This window comes from Brachyhypopomus gauderio, unplaced genomic scaffold, assembly GCF_052324685.1.
Source record: "Brachyhypopomus gauderio isolate BG-103 unplaced genomic scaffold, BGAUD_0.2 sc77, whole genome shotgun sequence".
Lineage (NCBI taxonomy): Eukaryota > Metazoa > Chordata > Actinopteri > Gymnotiformes > Hypopomidae > Brachyhypopomus > Brachyhypopomus gauderio.
The window spans coordinates 184141-204367 of record NW_027506898.1 but is presented as its reverse complement, the minus strand read 5'-3'; the positions used below and the strand labels follow the sequence as shown (position 1 = coordinate 204367).

Genomic DNA, 20227 nt, shown 5'->3' with positions numbered 1-20227 from the left:
CCTTGGCGTTATTAGCACCACGCTCTAACCAGCTGAGCTATCCAGCCTACATGATGGATGCTTTCTGCAAGTTGTGTGGCTGAGGTAGGCCTTTTCCATGAAAGTATACAAATGGTATGAGGAGGGATGTTTGCGGTAATCGACCAAGCACAGACATTAGTTGACACCTCCAGTTTCCTTCTCTTCTTGGTTGATTGGCGGTCAACGATCAAATTAAATCTACTCAACCTTTGAGCCACTGCTAAAATGCAAGTCCATGCAGCTGTTCACAGTAAAGAAATGTAAAAATCATCAATTGCAGTGTCTGTAGAGCTTTGCACTCTCAGTTTGGACTTGAGCTTTTGTCGAGGATCTGAACAACAAGAACACTGAGCCTCGTAGGGGAATTAGCTCAAGTGGTAGAGCGCTCGCTTAGCATGCGAGAGGTAGTGGGATCGATGCCCACATTCTCCATTATAGGCATTTCAGTCATGCTCGATAGTGAAAAAGAAAATTGGTGCATGTTTTTTGACCCTGACGCTTCCATAATTCTTTTCACACACTACATGCCAAATCTCTGTTAGAATGTGTCAACTTAAACATGTGATTCGTACTATATGAGTACTCAACAATAAGGGCTTGCACATGTCAAGAGTCCACACCGTCCGACAAGACTTTCTGATCTCCACCATACAAGTTGGAATTTGAGAGACCCAAAATAACACTAATCCGCCTCATATCTGATCCAAAAGACTATCATCAATGGCCCGTATGGGGATCGAACCCATGACCTTGGCGTTATTAGCACCACGCTCTAACCAGCTGAGCTAACCGGCCTACATGATGGAGTCTTTCTGCAAGTTGTGTGGCTGAGGTAGGCCTGTTCCATGAAAGTATACAAATGGTATGAGGAGGGATGTCTGCGGTAATCGACCAAGCACAGACATTAGTTGACACCTCCAGTTCCCTTCTCTTCTTGGTTGATTGGTGGTCAACGATCAAATTAAATCTACTCAACCTTTGAGCCACTGCTAAAATGCAAGTCCATGCAGCTGTTCACAGTAAAGAAATGTAAAAATCATCAATTGCAGTGTCTGTAGAGCTTTGCACTCTCAGTTTGGACTTGAGCTTTTGTCGAGGATCTGAACAACAAGAACACTGAGCCTCGTAGGGGAATTAGCTCAAGTGGTAGAGCGCTCGCTTAGCATGCGAGAGGTAGTGGGATCGATGCCCACATTCTCCATTATAGGCATTTCAGTCATGCTCGATAGTGAAAAAGAAAATTGGTGCATGTTTTTTGACCCTGACGCTTCCATAATTCTTTTCACACACTACATGCCAAATCTCTGTTAGAATGTGTCACCTTAAACATGTGATTCGTACTATATGAGTACTCAACAATAAGGGCTCGCACATGTCAAGAGTCCACACCGTCCGACAAGACTTTCTGATCTCCACCATACAAGTTGGAATTTGAGAGACCCAAAATAACACTAATCCGCCTCATATCTGATCCAAAAGACTATCATCATTGGCCCGTATGGGGATCGAACCCATGACCTTGGCGTTATTAGCACCACGCTCTAACCAGCTGAGCTAACCGGCCTACATGAGGGAGGCTTTCTGCAAGTTGTGTGGCTGAGGTAGGCCTGTTCCATGAAAGTATACAAATGGTATGAGGAGGGATGTCTGCGGTAATCGACCAAGCACAGACATTAGTTGACACCTCCAGTTTCCTTCTCTTCTTGGTTGATTGGTGGTCAACGATCAAATTAAATCTACTCAACCTTTGAGCCACTGCTAAAATGCAAGTCCATGCAGCTGTTCACAGTAAAGAAATGTAAAAATCATCAATTGCAGTGTCTGTAGAGCTTTGCACTCTCAGTTTGGACTTGAGCTTTTGTCCAGGATCTGAACAACAAGAGCACTGAGCCTACTAGGGTAATTAGCTCAAGTGGTAGAGCGCTCGCTTAGCATGCGAGAGGTAGTGGGATCGATGCCCACATTCTCCATTATAGGCATTTCAGTCATGCTCGATAGTGAAAAAGAAAATTGGTGCATGTTTTTTGACCCTGACGCTTCCATAATTCTTTTCACACACTACATGCCAAATCTCTGTTAGAATGTGTCAACTTAAACATGTGATTCGTACTATATGAGTACTCAACAATAAGGGCTTGCACATGTCAAGAGTCCACACCGTCCGACAAGACTTTCTGATCTCCACCATACAAGTTGGAATTTGAGAGACCCAAAATAACACTAATCCGCCTCATATCTGATCCAAAAGACTATCATCAATGGCCCGTATGGGGATCGAACCCATGACCTTGGCGTTATTAGCACCACGCTCTAACCAGCTGAGCTAACCGGCCTACATGATGGAGTCTTTCTGCAAGTTGTGTGGCTGAGGTAGGCCTGTTCCATGAAAGTATACAAATGGTATGAGGAGGGATGTCTGCGGTAATCGACCAAGCACAGACATTAGTTGACACCTCCAGTTCCCTTCTCTTCTTGGTTGATTGGTGGTCAACGATCAAATTAAATCTACTCAACCTTTGAGCCACTGCTAAAATGCAAGTCCATGCAGCTGTTCACAGTAAAGAAATGTAAAAATCATCAATTGCAGTGTCTGTAGAGCTTTGCACTCTCAGTTTGGACTTGAGCTTTTGTCGAGGATCTGAACAACAAGAACACTGAGCCTCGTAGGGGAATTAGCTCAAGTGGTAGAGCGCTCGCTTAGCATGCGAGAGGTAGTGGGATCGATGCCCACATTCTCCATTATAGGCATTTCAGTCATGCTCGATAGTGAAAAAGAAAATTGGTGCATGTTTTTTGACCCTGACGCTTCCATAATTCTTTTCACACACTACATGCCAAATCTCTGTTAGAATGTGTCACCTTAAACATGTGATTCGTACTATATGAGTACTCAACAATAAGGGCTCGCACATGTCAAGAGTCCACACCGTCCGACAAGACTTTCTGATCTCCACCATACAAGTTGGAATTTGAGAGACCCAAAATAACACTAATCCGCCTCATATCTGATCCAAAAGACTATCATCATTGGCCCGTATGGGGATCGAACCCATGACCTTGGCGTTATTAGCACCACGCTCTAACCAGCTGAGCTAACCGGCCTACATGAGGGAGGCTTTCTGCAAGTTGTGTGGCTGAGGTAGGCCTGTTCCATGAAAGTATACAAATGGTATGAGGAGGGATGTCTGCGGTAATCGACCAAGCACAGACATTAGTTGACACCTCCAGTTTCCTTCTCTTCTTGGTTGATTGGCGGTCAACGATCAAATTAAATCTACTCAACCTTTGAGCCACTGCTAAAATGCAAGTCCATGCAGCTGTTCACAGTAAAGAAATGTAAAAATCATCAATTGCAGTGTCTGTAGAGCTTTGCACTCTCAGTTTGGACTTGAGCTTTTGTCCAGGATCTGAACAACAAGAGCACTGAGCCTAGTAGGGGAATTAGCTCAAGTGGTAGAGCGCTCGCTTAGCATGCGAGAGGTAGTGGGATCGATGCCCACATTCTCCATTATAGGCATTTCAGTCATGCTCGATAGTGAAAAAGAAAATTGGTGCATGTTTTTTGACCCTGACGCTTCCATAATTCTTTTCACACACTACATGCCAAATCTCTGTTAGAATGTGTCACCTTAAACATGTGATTCGTACTATATGAGTACTCAACAATAAGGGCTCGCACATGTCAAGAGTCCACACCGTCCGACAAGACTTTCTGATCTCCACCATACAAGTTGGAATTTGAGAGACCCAAAATAACACTAATCCGCCTCATATCTGATCCAAAAGACTATCATCAATGGCCCGTATGGGGATCGAACCCATGACCTTGGCGTTATTAGCACCACGCTCTAACCAGCTGAGCTATCCAGCCTACATGATGGATGCTTTCTGCAAGTTGTGTGGCTGAGGTAGGCCTTTTCCATGAAAGTATACAAATGGTATGAGGAGGGATGTTTGCGGTAATCGACCAAGCACAGACATTAGTTGACACCTCCAGTTTCCTTCTCTTCTTGGTTGATTGGCGGTCAACGATCAAATTAAATCTACTCAACCTTTGAGCCACTGCTAAAATGCAAGTCCATGCAGCTGTTCACAGTAAAGAAATGTAAAAATCATCAATTGCAGTGTCTGTAGAGCTTTGCACTCTCAGTTTGGACTTGAGCTTTTGTCGAGGATCTGAACAACAAGAACACTGAGCCTCGTAGGGGAATTAGCTCAAGTGGTAGAGCGCTCGCTTAGCATGCGAGAGGTAGTGGGATCGATGCCCACATTCTCCATTATAGGCATTTCAGTCATGCTCGATAGTGAAAAAGAAAATTGGTGCATGTTTTTTGACCCTGACGCTTCCATAATTCTTTTCACACACTACATGCCAAATCTCTGTTAGAATGTGTCAACTTAAACATGTGATTCGTACTATATGAGTACTCAACAATAAGGGCTTGCACATGTCAAGAGTCCACACCGTCCGACAAGACTTTCTGATCTCCACCATACAAGTTGGAATTTGAGAGACCCAAAATAACACTAATCCGCCTCATATCTGATCCAAAAGACTATCATCAATGGCCCGTATGGGGATCGAACCCATGACCTTGGCGTTATTAGCACCACGCTCTAACCAGCTGAGCTAACCGGCCTACATGATGGAGTCTTTCTGCAAGTTGTGTGGCTGAGGTAGGCCTGTTCCATGAAAGTATACAAATGGTATGAGGAGGGATGTCTGCGGTAATCGACCAAGCACAGACATTAGTTGACACCTCCAGTTCCCTTCTCTTCTTGGTTGATTGGTGGTCAACGATCAAATTAAATCTACTCAACCTTTGAGCCACTGCTAAAATGCAAGTCCATGCAGCTGTTCACAGTAAAGAAATGTAAAAATCATCAATTGCAGTGTCTGTAGAGCTTTGCACTCTCAGTTTGGACTTGAGCTTTTGTCGAGGATCTGAACAACAAGAACACTGAGCCTCGTAGGGGAATTAGCTCAAGTGGTAGAGCGCTCGCTTAGCATGCGAGAGGTAGTGGGATCGATGCCCACATTCTCCATTATAGGCATTTCAGTCATGCTCGATAGTGAAAAAGAAAATTGGTGCATGTTTTTTGACCCTGACGCTTCCATAATTCTTTTCACACACTACATGCCAAATCTCTGTTAGAATGTGTCACCTTAAACATGTGATTCGTACTATATGAGTACTCAACAATAAGGGCTCGCACATGTCAAGAGTCCACACCGTCCGACAAGACTTTCTGATCTCCACCATACAAGTTGGAATTTGAGAGACCCAAAATAACACTAATCCGCCTCATATCTGATCCAAAAGACTATCATCATTGGCCCGTATGGGGATCGAACCCATGACCTTGGCGTTATTAGCACCACGCTCTAACCAGCTGAGCTAACCGGCCTACATGAGGGAGGCTTTCTGCAAGTTGTGTGGCTGAGGTAGGCCTGTTCCATGAAAGTATACAAATGGTATGAGGAGGGATGTCTGCGGTAATCGACCAAGCACAGACATTAGTTGACACCTCCAGTTTCCTTCTCTTCTTGGTTGATTGGTGGTCAACGATCAAATTAAATCTACTCAACCTTTGAGCCACTGCTAAAATGCAAGTCCATGCAGCTGTTCACAGTAAAGAAATGTAAAAATCATCAATTGCAGTGTCTGTAGAGCTTTGCACTCTCAGTTTGGACTTGAGCTTTTGTCCAGGATCTGAACAACAAGAGCACTGAGCCTACTAGGGTAATTAGCTCAAGTGGTAGAGCGCTCGCTTAGCATGCGAGAGGTAGTGGGATCGATGCCCACATTCTCCATTATAGGCATTTCAGTCATGCTCGATAGTGAAAAAGAAAATTGGTGCATGTTTTTTGACCCTGACGCTTCCATAATTCTTTTCACACACTACATGCCAAATCTCTGTTAGAATGTGTCAACTTAAACATGTGATTCGTACTATATGAGTACTCAACAATAAGGGCTTGCACATGTCAAGAGTCCACACCGTCCGACAAGACTTTCTGATCTCCACCATACAAGTTGGAATTTGAGAGACCCAAAATAACACTAATCCGCCTCATATCTGATCCAAAAGACTATCATCAATGGCCCGTATGGGGATCAAACCCATGACCTTGGCGTTATTAGCACCACGCTCTAACCAGCTGAGCTAACCGGCCTACATGATGGAGTCTTTCTGCAAGTTGTGTGGCTGAGGTAGGCCTGTTCCATGAAAGTATACAAATGGTATGAGGAGGGATGTCTGCGGTAATCGACCAAGCACAGACATTAGTTGACACCTCCAGTTCCCTTCTCTTCTTGGTTGATTGGTGGTCAACGATCAAATTAAATCTACTCAACCTTTGAGCCACTGCTAAAATGCAAGTCCATGCAGCTGTTCACAGTAAAGAAATGTAAAAATCATCAATTGCAGTGTCTGTAGAGCTTTGCACTCTCAGTTTGGACTTGAGCTTTTGTCGAGGATCTGAACAACAAGAACACTGAGCCTCGTAGGGGAATTAGCTCAAGTGGTAGAGCGCTCGCTTAGCATGCGAGAGGTAGTGGGATCGATGCCCACATTCTCCATTATAGGCATTTCAGTCATGCTCGATAGTGAAAAAGAAAATTGGTGCATGTTTTTTGACCCTGACGCTTCCATAATTCTTTTCACACACTACATGCCAAATCTCTGTTAGAATGTGTCACCTTAAACATGTGATTCGTACTATATGAGTACTCAACAATAAGGGCTCGCACATGTCAAGAGTCCACACCGTCCGACAAGACTTTCTGATCTCCACCATACAAGTTGGAATTTGAGAGACCCAAAATAACACTAATCCGCCTCATATCTGATCCAAAAGACTATCATCATTGGCCCGTATGGGGATCGAACCCATGACCTTGGCGTTATTAGCACCACGCTCTAACCAGCTGAGCTAACCGGCCTACATGAGGGAGGCTTTCTGCAAGTTGTGTGGCTGAGGTAGGCCTGTTCCATGAAAGTATACAAATGGTATGAGGAGGGATGTCTGCGGTAATCGACCAAGCACAGACATTAGTTGACACCTCCAGTTTCCTTCTCTTCTTGGTTGATTGGTGGTCAACGATCAAATTAAATCTACTCAACCTTTGAGCCACTGCTAAAATGCAAGTCCATGCAGCTGTTCACAGTAAAGAAATGTAAAAATCATCAATTGCAGTGTCTGTAGAGCTTTGCACTCTCAGTTTGGACTTGAGCTTTTGTCCAGGATCTGAACAACAAGAGCACTGAGCCTACTAGGGTAATTAGCTCAAGTGGTAGAGCGCTCGCTTAGCATGCGAGAGGTAGTGGGATCGATGCCCACATTCTCCATTATAGGCATTTCAGTCATGCTCGATAGTGAAAAAGAAAATTGGTGCATGTTTTTTGACCCTGACGCTTCCATAATTCTTTTCACACACTACATGCCAAATCTCTGTTAGAATGTGTCACCTTAAACATGTGATTCGTACTATATGAGTACTCAACAATAAGGGCTCGCACATGTCAAGAGTCCACACCGTCCGACAAGACTTTCTGATCACCACCATACAAGTTGGCATTTGAGAGACCCAAAATAACACTAATCCGCCTCATATCTGATCCAAAAGACTATCATCAATGGCCCGTATGGGGATCGAACCCATGACCTTGGCGTTATTAGCACCACGCTCTAACCAGCTGAGCTAACCAGCCTACATGATGGACGCTTTCTGCAAGTTGTGTGGCTGAGGTAGGCCTTTTCCATGAAAGTATACAAATGGTATGAGGAGGGATGTCTGCGGTAATCGACCAAGCACAGACATTAGTTGACACCTCCAGTTTCCTTCTCTTCTTGGTTGATTGGCGGTCAACGATCAAATTAAATCTACTCAACCTTTGAGCCACTGCTAAAATGCAAGTCCATGCAGCTGTTCACAGTAAAGAAATGTAAAAATCATCAATTGCAGTGTCTGTAGAGCTTTGCACTCTCAGTTTGGACTTGAGCTTTTGTCCAGGATCTGAACAACAAGAGCACTGAGCCTAGTAGGGGAATTAGCTCAAGTGGTAGAGCGCTCGCTTAGCATGCGAGAGGTAGTGGGATCGATGCCCACATTCTCCATTATAGGCATTTCAGTCATGCTCGATAGTGAAAAAGAAAATTGGTGCATGTTTTTTGACCCTGACGCTTCCATAATTCTTTTCACACACTACATGCCAAATCTCTGTTAGAATGTGTCACCTTAAACATGTGATTCGTACTATATGAGTACTCAACAATAAGGGCTCGCACATGTCAAGAGTCCACACCGTCCGACAAGACTTTCTGATCTCCACCATACAAGTTGGAATTTGAGAGACCCAAAATAACACTAATCCGCCTCATATCTGATCCAAAAGACTATCATCAATGGCCCGTATGGGGATCGAACCCATGACCTTGGCGTTATTAGCACCACGCTCTAACCAGCTGAGCTAACCAGCCTACATGATGGATGCTTTCTGCAAGTTGTGTGGCTGAGGTAGGCCTGTTCCATGAAAGTATACAAATGGTATGAGGAGGGATGTCTGCGGTAATCGACCAAGCACAGACATTAGTTGACACCTCCAGTTCCCTTCTCTTCTTGGTTGATTGGTGGTCAACGATCAAATTAAATCTACTCAACCTTTGAGCCACTGCTAAAATGCAAGTCCATGCAGCTGTTCACAGTAAAGAAATGTAAAAATCATCAATTGCAGTGTCTGTAGAGCTTTGCACTCTCAGTTTGGACTTGAGCTTTTGTCGAGGATCTGAACAACAAGAACACTGAGCCTCGTAGGGGAATTAGCTCAAGTGGTAGAGCGCTCGCTTAGCATGCGAGAGGTAGTGGGATCGATGCCCACATTCTCCATTATAGGCATTTCAGTCATGCTCGATAGTGAAAAAGAAAATTGGTGCATGTTTTTTGACCCTGACGCTTCCATAATTCTTTTCACACACTACATGCCAAATCTCTGTTAGAATGTGTCACCTTAAACATGTGATTCGTACTATATGAGTACTCAACAATAAGGGCTCGCACATGTCAAGAGTCCACACCGTCCGACAAGACTTTCTGATCTCCACCATACAAGTTGGAATTTGAGAGACCCAAAATAACACTAATCCGCCTCATATCTGATCCAAAAGACTATCATCATTGGCCCGTATGGGGATCGAACCCATGACCTTGGCGTTATTAGCACCACGCTCTAACCAGCTGAGCTAACCGGCCTACATGAGGGAGGCTTTCTGCAAGTTGTGTGGCTGAGGTAGGCCTGTTCCATGAAAGTATACAAATGGTATGAGGAGGGATGTCTGCGGTAATCGACCAAGCACAGACATTAGTTGACACCTCCAGTTTCCTTCTCTTCTTGGTTGATTGGTGGTCAACGATCAAATTAAATCTACTCAACCTTTGAGCCACTGCTAAAATGCAAGTCCATGCAGCTGTTCACAGTAAAGAAATGTAAAAATCATCAATTGCAGTGTCTGTAGAGCTTTGCACTCTCAGTTTGGACTTGAGCTTTTGTCCAGGATCTGAACAACAAGAGCACTGAGCCTACTAGGGTAATTAGCTCAAGTGGTAGAGCGCTCGCTTAGCATGCGAGAGGTAGTGGGATCGATGCCCACGTTCTCCATTATAGGCATTTCAGTCATGCTCGATAGTGAAAAAGAAAATTGGTGCATGTTTTTTGACCCTGACGCTTCCATAATTCTTTTCACACACTACATGCCAAATCTCTGTTAGAATGTGTCAACTTAAACATGTGATTCGTACTATATGAGTACTCAACAATAAGGGCTTGCACATGTCAAGAGTCCACACCGTCCGACAAGACTTTCTGATCTCCACCATACAAGTTGGAATTTGAGAGACCCAAAATAACACTAATCCGCCTCATATCTGATCCAAAAGACTATCATCAATGGCCCGTATGGGGATCGAACCCATGACCTTGGCGTTATTAGCACCACGCTCTAACCAGCTGAGCTAACCGGCCTACATGATGGAGTCTTTCTGCAAGTTGTGTGGCTGAGGTAGGCCTGTTCCATGAAAGTATACAAATGGTATGAGGAGGGATGTCTGCGGTAATCGACCAAGCACAGACATTAGTTGACACCTCCAGTTCCCTTCTCTTCTTGGTTGATTGGTGGTCAACGATCAAATTAAATCTACTCAACCTTTGAGCCACTGCTAAAATGCAAGTCCATGCAGCTGTTCACAGTAAAGAAATGTAAAAATCATCAATTGCAGTGTCTGTAGAGCTTTGCACTCTCAGTTTGGACTTGAGCTTTTGTCGAGGATCTGAACAACAAGAACACTGAGCCTCGTAGGGGAATTAGCTCAAGTGGTAGAGCGCTCGCTTAGCATGCGAGAGGTAGTGGGATCGATGCCCACATTCTCCATTATAGGCATTTCAGTCATGCTCGATAGTGAAAAAGAAAATTGGTGCATGTTTTTTGACCCTGACGCTTCCATAATTCTTTTCACACACTACATGCCAAATCTCTGTTAGAATGTGTCACCTTAAACATGTGATTCGTACTATATGAGTACTCAACAATAAGGGCTCGCACATGTCAAGAGTCCACACCGTCCGACAAGACTTTCTGATCTCCACCATACAAGTTGGAATTTGAGAGACCCAAAATAACACTAATCCGCCTCATATCTGATCCAAAAGACTATCATCATTGGCCCGTATGGGGATCGAACCCATGACCTTGGCGTTATTAGCACCACGCTCTAACCAGCTGAGCTAACCGGCCTACATGAGGGAGGCTTTCTGCAAGTTGTGTGGCTGAGGTAGGCCTGTTCCATGAAAGTATACAAATGGTATGAGGAGGGATGTCTGCGGTAATCGACCAAGCACAGACATTAGTTGACACCTCCAGTTTCCTTCTCTTCTTGGTTGATTGGCGGTCAACGATCAAATTAAATCTACTCAACCTTTGAGCCACTGCTAAAATGCAAGTCCATGCAGCTGTTCACAGTAAAGAAATGTAAAAATCATCAATTGCAGTGTCTGTAGAGCTTTGCACTCTCAGTTTGGACTTGAGCTTTTGTCCAGGATCTGAACAACAAGAGCACTGAGCCTAGTAGGGGAATTAGCTCAAGTGGTAGAGCGCTCGCTTAGCATGCGAGAGGTAGTGGGATCGATGCCCACATTCTCCATTATAGGCATTTCAGTCATGCTCGATAGTGAAAAAGAAAATTGGTGCATGTTTTTTGACCCTGACGCTTCCATAATTCTTTTCACACACTACATGCCAAATCTCTGTTAGAATGTGTCACCTTAAACATGTGATTCGTACTATATGAGTACTCAACAATAAGGGCTCGCACATGTCAAGAGTCCACACCGTCCGACAAGACTTTCTGATCTCCACCATACAAGTTGGAATTTGAGAGACCCAAAATAACACTAATCCGCCTCATATCTGATCCAAAAGACTATCATCAATGGCCCGTATGGGGATCGAACCCATGACCTTGGCGTTATTAGCACCACGCTCTAACCAGCTGAGCTATCCAGCCTACATGATGGATGCTTTCTGCAAGTTGTGTGGCTGAGGTAGGCCTTTTCCATGAAAGTATACAAATGGTATGAGGAGGGATGTTTGCGGTAATCGACCAAGCACAGACATTAGTTGACACCTCCAGTTTCCTTCTCTTCTTGGTTGATTGGCGGTCAACGATCAAATTAAATCTACTCAACCTTTGAGCCACTGCTAAAATGCAAGTCCATGCAGCTGTTCACAGTAAAGAAATGTAAAAATCATCAATTGCAGTGTCTGTAGAGCTTTGCACTCTCAGTTTGGACTTGAGCTTTTGTCGAGGATCTGAACAACAAGAACACTGAGCCTCGTAGGGGAATTAGCTCAAGTGGTAGAGCGCTCGCTTAGCATGCGAGAGGTAGTGGGATCGATGCCCACATTCTCCATTATAGGCATTTCAGTCATGCTCGATAGTGAAAAAGAAAATTGGTGCATGTTTTTTGACCCTGACGCTTCCATAATTCTTTTCACACACTACATGCCAAATCTCTGTTAGAATGTGTCAACTTAAACATGTGATTCGTACTATATGAGTACTCAACAATAAGGGCTTGCACATGTCAAGAGTCCACACCGTCCGACAAGACTTTCTGATCTCCACCATACAAGTTGGAATTTGAGAGACCCAAAATAACACTAATCCGCCTCATATCTGATCCAAAAGACTATCATCAATGGCCCGTATGGGGATCGAACCCATGACCTTGGCGTTATTAGCACCACGCTCTAACCAGCTGAGCTAACCGGCCTACATGATGGAGTCTTTCTGCAAGTTGTGTGGCTGAGGTAGGCCTGTTCCATGAAAGTATACAAATGGTATGAGGAGGGATGTCTGCGGTAATCGACCAAGCACAGACATTAGTTGACACCTCCAGTTCCCTTCTCTTCTTGGTTGATTGGTGGTCAACGATCAAATTAAATCTACTCAACCTTTGAGCCACTGCTAAAATGCAAGTCCATGCAGCTGTTCACAGTAAAGAAATGTAAAAATCATCAATTGCAGTGTCTGTAGAGCTTTGCACTCTCAGTTTGGACTTGAGCTTTTGTCGAGGATCTGAACAACAAGAACACTGAGCCTCGTAGGGGAATTAGCTCAAGTGGTAGAGCGCTCGCTTAGCATGCGAGAGGTAGTGGGATCGATGCCCACATTCTCCATTATAGGCATTTCAGTCATGCTCGATAGTGAAAAAGAAAATTGGTGCATGTTTTTTGACCCTGACGCTTCCATAATTCTTTTCACACACTACATGCCAAATCTCTGTTAGAATGTGTCACCTTAAACATGTGATTCGTACTATATGAGTACTCAACAATAAGGGCTCGCACATGTCAAGAGTCCACACCGTCCGACAAGACTTTCTGATCTCCACCATACAAGTTGGAATTTGAGAGACCCAAAATAACACTAATCCGCCTCATATCTGATCCAAAAGACTATCATCATTGGCCCGTATGGGGATCGAACCCATGACCTTGGCGTTATTAGCACCACGCTCTAACCAGCTGAGCTAACCGGCCTACATGAGGGAGGCTTTCTGCAAGTTGTGTGGCTGAGGTAGGCCTGTTCCATGAAAGTATACAAATGGTATGAGGAGGGATGTCTGCGGTAATCGACCAAGCACAGACATTAGTTGACACCTCCAGTTTCCTTCTCTTCTTGGTTGATTGGTGGTCAACGATCAAATTAAATCTACTCAACCTTTGAGCCACTGCTAAAATGCAAGTCCATGCAGCTGTTCACAGTAAAGAAATGTAAAAATCATCAATTGCAGTGTCTGTAGAGCTTTGCACTCTCAGTTTGGACTTGAGCTTTTGTCCAGGATCTGAACAACAAGAGCACTGAGCCTACTAGGGTAATTAGCTCAAGTGGTAGAGCGCTCGCTTAGCATGCGAGAGGTAGTGGGATCGATGCCCACATTCTCCATTATAGGCATTTCAGTCATGCTCGATAGTGAAAAAGAAAATTGGTGCATGTTTTTTGACCCTGACGCTTCCATAATTCTTTTCACACACTACATGCCAAATCTCTGTTAGAATGTGTCAACTTAAACATGTGATTCGTACTATATGAGTACTCAACAATAAGGGCTTGCACATGTCAAGAGTCCACACCGTCCGACAAGACTTTCTGATCTCCACCATACAAGTTGGAATTTGAGAGACCCAAAATAACACTAATCCGCCTCATATCTGATCCAAAAGACTATCATCAATGGCCCGTATGGGGATCAAACCCATGACCTTGGCGTTATTAGCACCACGCTCTAACCAGCTGAGCTAACCGGCCTACATGATGGAGTCTTTCTGCAAGTTGTGTGGCTGAGGTAGGCCTGTTCCATGAAAGTATACAAATGGTATGAGGAGGGATGTCTGCGGTAATCGACCAAGCACAGACATTAGTTGACACCTCCAGTTCCCTTCTCTTCTTGGTTGATTGGTGGTCAACGATCAAATTAAATCTACTCAACCTTTGAGCCACTGCTAAAATGCAAGTCCATGCAGCTGTTCACAGTAAAGAAATGTAAAAATCATCAATTGCAGTGTCTGTAGAGCTTTGCACTCTCAGTTTGGACTTGAGCTTTTGTCGAGGATCTGAACAACAAGAACACTGAGCCTCGTAGGGGAATTAGCTCAAGTGGTAGAGCGCTCGCTTAGCATGCGAGAGGTAGTGGGATCGATGCCCACATTCTCCATTATAGGCATTTCAGTCATGCTCGATAGTGAAAAAGAAAATTGGTGCATGTTTTTTGACCCTGACGCTTCCATAATTCTTTTCACACACTACATGCCAAATCTCTGTTAGAATGTGTCACCTTAAACATGTGATTCGTACTATATGAGTACTCAACAATAAGGGCTCGCACATGTCAAGAGTCCACACCGTCCGACAAGACTTTCTGATCTCCACCATACAAGTTGGAATTTGAGAGACCCAAAATAACACTAATCCGCCTCATATCTGATCCAAAAGACTATCATCATTGGCCCGTATGGGGATCGAACCCATGACCTTGGCGTTATTAGCACCACGCTCTAACCAGCTGAGCTAACCGGCCTACATGAGGGAGGCTTTCTGCAAGTTGTGTGGCTGAGGTAGGCCTGTTCCATGAAAGTATACAAATGGTATGAGGAGGGATGTCTGCGGTAATCGACCAAGCACAGACATTAGTTGACACCTCCAGTTTCCTTCTCTTCTTGGTTGATTGGTGGTCAACGATCAAATTAAATCTACTCAACCTTTGAGCCACTGCTAAAATGCAAGTCCATGCAGCTGTTCACAGTAAAGAAATGTAAAAATCATCAATTGCAGTGTCTGTAGAGCTTTGCACTCTCAGTTTGGACTTGAGCTTTTGTCCAGGATCTGAACAACAAGAGCACTGAGCCTACTAGGGTAATTAGCTCAAGTGGTAGAGCGCTCGCTTAGCATGCGAGAGGTAGTGGGATCGATGCCCACATTCTCCATTATAGGCATTTCAGTCATGCTCGATAGTGAAAAAGAAAATTGGTGCATGTTTTTTGACCCTGACGCTTCCATAATTCTTTTCACACACTACATGCCAAATCTCTGTTAGAATGTGTCACCTTAAACATGTGATTCGTACTATATGAGTACTCAACAATAAGGGCTCGCACATGTCAAGAGTCCACACCGTCCGACAAGACTTTCTGATCACCACCATACAAGTTGGCATTTGAGAGACCCAAAATAACACTAATCCGCCTCATATCTGATCCAAAAGACTATCATCAATGGCCCGTATGGGGATCGAACCCATGACCTTGGCGTTATTAGCACCACGCTCTAACCAGCTGAGCTAACCAGCCTACATGATGGACGCTTTCTGCAAGTTGTGTGGCTGAGGTAGGCCTTTTCCATGAAAGTATACAAATGGTATGAGGAGGGATGTCTGCGGTAATCGACCAAGCACAGACATTAGTTGACACCTCCAGTTTCCTTCTCTTCTTGGTTGATTGGCGGTCAACGATCAAATTAAATCTACTCAACCTTTGAGCCACTGCTAAAATGCAAGTCCATGCAGCTGTTCACAGTAAAGAAATGTAAAAATCATCAATTGCAGTGTCTGTAGAGCTTTGCACTCTCAGTTTGGACTTGAGCTTTTGTCCAGGATCTGAACAACAAGAGCACTGAGCCTAGTAGGGGAATTAGCTCAAGTGGTAGAGCGCTCGCTTAGCATGCGAGAGGTAGTGGGATCGATGCCCACATTCTCCATTATAGGCATTTCAGTCATGCTCGATAGTGAAAAAGAAAATTGGTGCATGTTTTTTGACCCTGACGCTTCCATAATTCTTTTCACACACTACATGCCAAATCTCTGTTAGAATGTGTCACCTTAAACATGTGATTCGTACTATATGAGTACTCAACAATAAGGGCTCGCACATGTCAAGAGTCCACACCGTCCGACAAGACTTTCTGATCTCCACCATACAAGTTGGAATTTGAGAGACCCAAAATAACACTAATCCGCCTCATATCTGATCCAAAAGACTATCATCAATGGCCCGTATGGGGATCGAACCCATGACCTTGGCGTTATTAGCACCACGCTCTAACCAGCTGAGCTAACCAGCCTACATGATGGATGCTTTCTGCAAGTTGTGTGGCTGAGGTAGGCCTTTTCCATGAAAGTATACAAATGGTATGAGGAGGGATGTTTGCGGTAATCGACCAAGCACAGACATTAGTTGACACCTCCAGTTTCCTTCTCTTCTTGGTTGATTGGCGGTCAACGATCAAATTAAATCTACTCAACCTTTGAGCCACTGCTAAAATGCAAGTCCATGCAGCTGTTCACAGTAAAGAAATGTAAAAATCATCAATTCCAGTGTCTGTAGAGCTTTGCACTCTCAGTTTGGACTTGAGCTTTTGTCGAGGATCTGAACAACAAGAACACTGAGCCTCGTAGGGGAATTAGCTCAAGTGGTAGAGCGCTCGCTTAGCATGCGAGAGGTAGTGGGATCGATGCCCACATTCTCCATTATAGGCATTTCAGTCATGCTCGATAGTGAAAAAGAAAATTGGTGCATGTTTTTTGACCCTGACGCTTCCATAATTCTTTTCACACACTACATGCCAAATCTCTGTTAGAATGTGTCAACTTAAACATGTGATTCGTACTATATGAGTACTCAACAATAAGGGCTTGCACATGTCAAGAGTCCACACCGTCCGACAAGACTTTCTGATCTCCACCATACAAGTTGGAATTTGAGAGACCCAAAATAACACTAATCCGCCTCATATCTGATCCAAAAGACTATCATCAATGGCCCGTATGGGGATCGAACCCATGACCTTGGCGTTATTAGCACCACGCTCTAACCAGCTGAGCTAACCGGCCTACATGATGGAGTCTTTCTGCAAGTTGTGTGGCTGAGGTAGGCCTGTTCCATGAAAGTATACAAATGGTATGAGGAGGGATGTCTGCGGTAATCGACCAAGCACAGACATTAGTTGACACCTCCAGTTCCCTTCTCTTCTTGGTTGATTGGTGGTCAACGATCAAATTAAATCTACTCAACCTTTGAGCCACTGCTAAAATGCAAGTCCATGCAGCTGTTCACAGTAAAGAAATGTAAAAATCATCAATTGCAGTGTCTGTAGAGCTTTGCACTCTCAGTTTGGACTTGAGCTTTTGTCCAGGATCTGAACAACAAGAGCACTGAGCCTACTAGGGTAATTAGCTCAAGTGGTAGAGCGCTCGCTTAGCATGCGAGAGGTAGTGGGATCGATGCCCACATTCTCCATTATAGGCATTTCAGTCATGCTCGATAGTGAAAAAGAAAATTGGTGCATGTTTTTTGACCCTGACGCTTCCATAATTCTTTTCACACACTACATGCCAAATCTCTGTTAGAATGTGTCACCTTAAACATGTGATTCGTACTATATGAGTACTCAACAATAAGGGCTCGCACATGTCAAGAGTCCACACCGTCCGACAAGACTTTCTGATCTCCACCATACAAGTTGGCATTTGAGAGACCCAAAATAACACTAATCCGCCTCATATCTGATCCAAAAGACTATCATCAATGGCCCGTATGGGGATCGAACCCATGACCTTGGCGTTATTAGCACCACGCTCTAACCAGCTGAGCTAACCGGCCTACATGATGGATGCTTTCTGCAAGTTGTGTGGCTGAGGTAGGCCTTTTCCATGAAAGTATACAAATGGTATGAGGAGGGATGTCTGCGGTAATCGACCAAGCACAGACATTAGTTGACACCTCCAGTTCCCTTCTCTTCTTGGTTGATTGGTGGTCAACGATCAAATTAAATCTACTCAACCTTTGAGCCACTGCTAAAATGCAAGTCCATGCAGCTGTTCACAGTAAAGAAATGTAAAAATCATCAATTGCAGTGTCTGTAGAGCTTTGCACTCTCAGTTTGGACTTGAGCTTTTGTCCAGGATCTGAACAACAAGAGCACTGAGCCTACTAGGGTAATTAGCTCAAGTGGTAGAGCGCTCGCTTAGCATGCGAGAGGTAGTGGGATCGATGCCCACATTCTCCATTATAGGCATTTCAGTCATGCTCGATAGTGAAAAAGAAAATTGGTGCATGTTTTTTGACCCTGACGCTTCCATAATTCTTTTCACACACTACATGCCAAATCTCTGTTAGAATGTGTCACCTTAAACATGTGATTCGTACTATATGAGTACTCAACAATATGGGCTCGCACATGTCAAGAGTCCACACCGTCCGACAAGACTTTCTGATCTCCACCATACAAGTTGGCATTTGAGAGACCCAAAATAACACTAATCCGCCTCATATCTGATCCAAAAGACTATCATCAATGGCCCGTATGGGGATCGAACCCATGACCTTGGCGTTATTAGCACCACGCTCTAACCAGCTGAGCTAACCGGCCTACATGATGGATGCTTTCTGCAAGTTGTGTGGCTGAGGTAGGCCTTTTCCATGAAAATATACAAATGGTATGAGGAGGGATGTCTGCGGTAATCGACCAAGCACAGACATTGGTTGACACCTCCAGTTCCCTTCTCTTCTTGGTTGATTGGCGGTCAACGATCAAATTAAATCTACTCAACCTTTGAGCCACTGCTAAAATGCAAGTCCATGCAGCTGTTCACAGTAAAGAAATGTAAAAATCATCAATTGCAGTGTCTGTAGAGCTTTGCACTCTCAGTTTGGACTTGAGCTTTTGTCCAGGATCTGAACAACAAGAGCACTGAGCCTAGTAGGGGAATTAGCTCAAGTGGTAGAGCGCTCGCTTAGCATGCGAGAGGTAGTGGGATCGATGCCCACATTCTCCATTATAGGCATTTCAGTCATGCTCGATAGTGAAAAAGAAAATTGGTGCATGTTTTTTGACCCTGACGCTTCCATAATTCTTTTCACACACTACATGCCAAATCTCTGTTAGAATGTGTCACCTTAAACATGTGATTCGTACTATATGAGTACTCAACAATAAGGGCTCGCACATGTCAAGAGTCCACACCGTCCGACAAGACTTTCTGATCTCCACCATACAAGTTGGAATTTGAGAGACCCAAAATAACACTAATCCGCCTCATATCTGATCCAAAAGACTATCATCAATGGCCCGTATGGGGATCGAACCCATGACCTTGGCGTTATTAGAACCACGCTCTAACCAGCTGAGCTAACCGGCCAACATGAGGGAGGCTTTCTGCAAGTTGTGTGGCTGAGGTAGGCCTGTTCCATGAAAGTATACAAATGGTATGAGGAGGGATGTCTGCGGTAATCGACCAAGCACAGACATTAGTTGACACCTCCAGTTTCCTTCTCTTCTTGGTTGATTGGTGGTCAACGATCAAATTAAATCTACTCAACCTTTGAGCCACTGCTAAAATGCAAGTCCATGCAGCTGTTCACAGTAAAGAAATGTAAAAATCATCAATTGCAGTGTCTGTAGAGCTTTGCACTCTCAGTTTGGACTTGAGCTTTTGTCCAGGATCTGAACAACAAGAGCACTGAGCCTACTAGGGTAATTAGCTCAAGTGGTAGAGCGCTCGCTTAGCATGCGAGAGGTAGTGGGATCGATGCCCACATTCTCCATTATAGGCATTTCAGTCATGCTCGATAGTGAAAAAGAAAATTGGTGCATGTTTTTTGACCCTGACGCTTCCATAATTCTTTTCACACACTACATGCCAAATCTCTGTTAGAATGTGTCACCTTAAACATGTGATTCGTACTATATGAGTACTCAACAATATGGGCTCGCACATGTCAAGAGTCCACACCGTCCGACAAGACTTTCTGATCTCCACCATACAAGTTGGCATTTGAGAGACCCAAAATAACACTAATCCGCCTCATATCTGATCCAAAAGACTATCATCAATGGCCCGTATGGGGATCGAACCCATGACCTTGGCGTTATTAGCACCACGCTCTAACCAGCTGAGCTAACCGGCCTACATGATGGATGCTTTCTGCAAGTTGTGTGGCTGAGGTAGGCCTTTTCCATGAAAATATACAAATGGTATGAGGAGGGATGTCTGCGGTAATCGACCAAGCACAGACATTGGTTGACACCTCCAGTTCCCTTCTCTTCTTGGTTGATTGGCGGTCAACGATCAAATTAAATCTACTCAACCTTTG

At 44.2% G+C, this 20227-nt stretch overlaps 40 non-coding genes across 40 annotated transcripts; 17 read left to right on the top strand and 23 right to left on the bottom strand.

Moving 5' to 3' along the window:
• The first annotated feature begins 380 nt into the window (after positions 1-380).
• On the top strand, positions 381-453 carry trnaa-agc (transfer RNA alanine (anticodon AGC)). Its single transcript has one exon. It is a non-coding gene; the product is annotated as a tRNA-Ala (tRNA).
• Positions 454-742: 289 nt separating this feature from the next.
• Positions 743-816, bottom strand: trnai-aau (transfer RNA isoleucine (anticodon AAU)). The gene has a single exon. It is a non-coding gene; the product is annotated as a tRNA-Ile (tRNA).
• A 333-nt stretch (positions 817-1149) lies between these two features.
• Positions 1150-1222, top strand: trnaa-agc (transfer RNA alanine (anticodon AGC)). The gene has a single exon. It is a non-coding gene; the product is annotated as a tRNA-Ala (tRNA).
• A 289-nt stretch (positions 1223-1511) lies between these two features.
• Positions 1512-1585, bottom strand: trnai-aau (transfer RNA isoleucine (anticodon AAU)). Its single transcript has one exon. It is a non-coding gene; the product is annotated as a tRNA-Ile (tRNA).
• Positions 1586-2280: 695 nt separating this feature from the next.
• trnai-aau (transfer RNA isoleucine (anticodon AAU)) lies at positions 2281-2354 on the bottom strand. The gene has a single exon. It is a non-coding gene; the product is annotated as a tRNA-Ile (tRNA).
• A 333-nt stretch (positions 2355-2687) lies between these two features.
• trnaa-agc (transfer RNA alanine (anticodon AGC)) lies at positions 2688-2760 on the top strand. Its single transcript has one exon. It is a non-coding gene; the product is annotated as a tRNA-Ala (tRNA).
• Positions 2761-3049: 289 nt separating this feature from the next.
• On the bottom strand, positions 3050-3123 carry trnai-aau (transfer RNA isoleucine (anticodon AAU)). The gene has a single exon. It is a non-coding gene; the product is annotated as a tRNA-Ile (tRNA).
• Positions 3124-3456: 333 nt separating this feature from the next.
• trnaa-agc (transfer RNA alanine (anticodon AGC)) lies at positions 3457-3529 on the top strand. The gene has a single exon. It is a non-coding gene; the product is annotated as a tRNA-Ala (tRNA).
• Positions 3530-4225: 696 nt separating this feature from the next.
• On the top strand, positions 4226-4298 carry trnaa-agc (transfer RNA alanine (anticodon AGC)). Its single transcript has one exon. It is a non-coding gene; the product is annotated as a tRNA-Ala (tRNA).
• A 289-nt stretch (positions 4299-4587) lies between these two features.
• Positions 4588-4661, bottom strand: trnai-aau (transfer RNA isoleucine (anticodon AAU)). The gene has a single exon. It is a non-coding gene; the product is annotated as a tRNA-Ile (tRNA).
• A 333-nt stretch (positions 4662-4994) lies between these two features.
• Positions 4995-5067, top strand: trnaa-agc (transfer RNA alanine (anticodon AGC)). The gene has a single exon. It is a non-coding gene; the product is annotated as a tRNA-Ala (tRNA).
• Positions 5068-5356: 289 nt separating this feature from the next.
• Positions 5357-5430, bottom strand: trnai-aau (transfer RNA isoleucine (anticodon AAU)). Its single transcript has one exon. It is a non-coding gene; the product is annotated as a tRNA-Ile (tRNA).
• A 695-nt stretch (positions 5431-6125) lies between these two features.
• trnai-aau (transfer RNA isoleucine (anticodon AAU)) lies at positions 6126-6199 on the bottom strand. The gene has a single exon. It is a non-coding gene; the product is annotated as a tRNA-Ile (tRNA).
• Positions 6200-6532: 333 nt separating this feature from the next.
• On the top strand, positions 6533-6605 carry trnaa-agc (transfer RNA alanine (anticodon AGC)). Its single transcript has one exon. It is a non-coding gene; the product is annotated as a tRNA-Ala (tRNA).
• Positions 6606-6894: 289 nt separating this feature from the next.
• trnai-aau (transfer RNA isoleucine (anticodon AAU)) lies at positions 6895-6968 on the bottom strand. Its single transcript has one exon. It is a non-coding gene; the product is annotated as a tRNA-Ile (tRNA).
• Positions 6969-7663: 695 nt separating this feature from the next.
• trnai-aau (transfer RNA isoleucine (anticodon AAU)) lies at positions 7664-7737 on the bottom strand. The gene has a single exon. It is a non-coding gene; the product is annotated as a tRNA-Ile (tRNA).
• Positions 7738-8070: 333 nt separating this feature from the next.
• trnaa-agc (transfer RNA alanine (anticodon AGC)) lies at positions 8071-8143 on the top strand. The gene has a single exon. It is a non-coding gene; the product is annotated as a tRNA-Ala (tRNA).
• Positions 8144-8432: 289 nt separating this feature from the next.
• On the bottom strand, positions 8433-8506 carry trnai-aau (transfer RNA isoleucine (anticodon AAU)). Its single transcript has one exon. It is a non-coding gene; the product is annotated as a tRNA-Ile (tRNA).
• A 333-nt stretch (positions 8507-8839) lies between these two features.
• trnaa-agc (transfer RNA alanine (anticodon AGC)) lies at positions 8840-8912 on the top strand. Its single transcript has one exon. It is a non-coding gene; the product is annotated as a tRNA-Ala (tRNA).
• Positions 8913-9201: 289 nt separating this feature from the next.
• On the bottom strand, positions 9202-9275 carry trnai-aau (transfer RNA isoleucine (anticodon AAU)). The gene has a single exon. It is a non-coding gene; the product is annotated as a tRNA-Ile (tRNA).
• A 695-nt stretch (positions 9276-9970) lies between these two features.
• On the bottom strand, positions 9971-10044 carry trnai-aau (transfer RNA isoleucine (anticodon AAU)). Its single transcript has one exon. It is a non-coding gene; the product is annotated as a tRNA-Ile (tRNA).
• Positions 10045-10377: 333 nt separating this feature from the next.
• On the top strand, positions 10378-10450 carry trnaa-agc (transfer RNA alanine (anticodon AGC)). Its single transcript has one exon. It is a non-coding gene; the product is annotated as a tRNA-Ala (tRNA).
• A 289-nt stretch (positions 10451-10739) lies between these two features.
• On the bottom strand, positions 10740-10813 carry trnai-aau (transfer RNA isoleucine (anticodon AAU)). The gene has a single exon. It is a non-coding gene; the product is annotated as a tRNA-Ile (tRNA).
• Positions 10814-11146: 333 nt separating this feature from the next.
• Positions 11147-11219, top strand: trnaa-agc (transfer RNA alanine (anticodon AGC)). Its single transcript has one exon. It is a non-coding gene; the product is annotated as a tRNA-Ala (tRNA).
• A 696-nt stretch (positions 11220-11915) lies between these two features.
• Positions 11916-11988, top strand: trnaa-agc (transfer RNA alanine (anticodon AGC)). Its single transcript has one exon. It is a non-coding gene; the product is annotated as a tRNA-Ala (tRNA).
• Positions 11989-12277: 289 nt separating this feature from the next.
• On the bottom strand, positions 12278-12351 carry trnai-aau (transfer RNA isoleucine (anticodon AAU)). The gene has a single exon. It is a non-coding gene; the product is annotated as a tRNA-Ile (tRNA).
• Positions 12352-12684: 333 nt separating this feature from the next.
• Positions 12685-12757, top strand: trnaa-agc (transfer RNA alanine (anticodon AGC)). The gene has a single exon. It is a non-coding gene; the product is annotated as a tRNA-Ala (tRNA).
• Positions 12758-13046: 289 nt separating this feature from the next.
• On the bottom strand, positions 13047-13120 carry trnai-aau (transfer RNA isoleucine (anticodon AAU)). Its single transcript has one exon. It is a non-coding gene; the product is annotated as a tRNA-Ile (tRNA).
• A 695-nt stretch (positions 13121-13815) lies between these two features.
• Positions 13816-13889, bottom strand: trnai-aau (transfer RNA isoleucine (anticodon AAU)). Its single transcript has one exon. It is a non-coding gene; the product is annotated as a tRNA-Ile (tRNA).
• Positions 13890-14222: 333 nt separating this feature from the next.
• trnaa-agc (transfer RNA alanine (anticodon AGC)) lies at positions 14223-14295 on the top strand. Its single transcript has one exon. It is a non-coding gene; the product is annotated as a tRNA-Ala (tRNA).
• Positions 14296-14584: 289 nt separating this feature from the next.
• trnai-aau (transfer RNA isoleucine (anticodon AAU)) lies at positions 14585-14658 on the bottom strand. The gene has a single exon. It is a non-coding gene; the product is annotated as a tRNA-Ile (tRNA).
• Positions 14659-15353: 695 nt separating this feature from the next.
• Positions 15354-15427, bottom strand: trnai-aau (transfer RNA isoleucine (anticodon AAU)). Its single transcript has one exon. It is a non-coding gene; the product is annotated as a tRNA-Ile (tRNA).
• Positions 15428-15760: 333 nt separating this feature from the next.
• Positions 15761-15833, top strand: trnaa-agc (transfer RNA alanine (anticodon AGC)). The gene has a single exon. It is a non-coding gene; the product is annotated as a tRNA-Ala (tRNA).
• A 289-nt stretch (positions 15834-16122) lies between these two features.
• trnai-aau (transfer RNA isoleucine (anticodon AAU)) lies at positions 16123-16196 on the bottom strand. Its single transcript has one exon. It is a non-coding gene; the product is annotated as a tRNA-Ile (tRNA).
• Positions 16197-16529: 333 nt separating this feature from the next.
• trnaa-agc (transfer RNA alanine (anticodon AGC)) lies at positions 16530-16602 on the top strand. The gene has a single exon. It is a non-coding gene; the product is annotated as a tRNA-Ala (tRNA).
• Positions 16603-16891: 289 nt separating this feature from the next.
• trnai-aau (transfer RNA isoleucine (anticodon AAU)) lies at positions 16892-16965 on the bottom strand. Its single transcript has one exon. It is a non-coding gene; the product is annotated as a tRNA-Ile (tRNA).
• A 695-nt stretch (positions 16966-17660) lies between these two features.
• trnai-aau (transfer RNA isoleucine (anticodon AAU)) lies at positions 17661-17734 on the bottom strand. The gene has a single exon. It is a non-coding gene; the product is annotated as a tRNA-Ile (tRNA).
• A 695-nt stretch (positions 17735-18429) lies between these two features.
• trnai-aau (transfer RNA isoleucine (anticodon AAU)) lies at positions 18430-18503 on the bottom strand. The gene has a single exon. It is a non-coding gene; the product is annotated as a tRNA-Ile (tRNA).
• A 333-nt stretch (positions 18504-18836) lies between these two features.
• Positions 18837-18909, top strand: trnaa-agc (transfer RNA alanine (anticodon AGC)). Its single transcript has one exon. It is a non-coding gene; the product is annotated as a tRNA-Ala (tRNA).
• A 1058-nt stretch (positions 18910-19967) lies between these two features.
• Positions 19968-20041, bottom strand: trnai-aau (transfer RNA isoleucine (anticodon AAU)). The gene has a single exon. It is a non-coding gene; the product is annotated as a tRNA-Ile (tRNA).
• Positions 20042-20227: the final 186 nt, after the last annotated feature.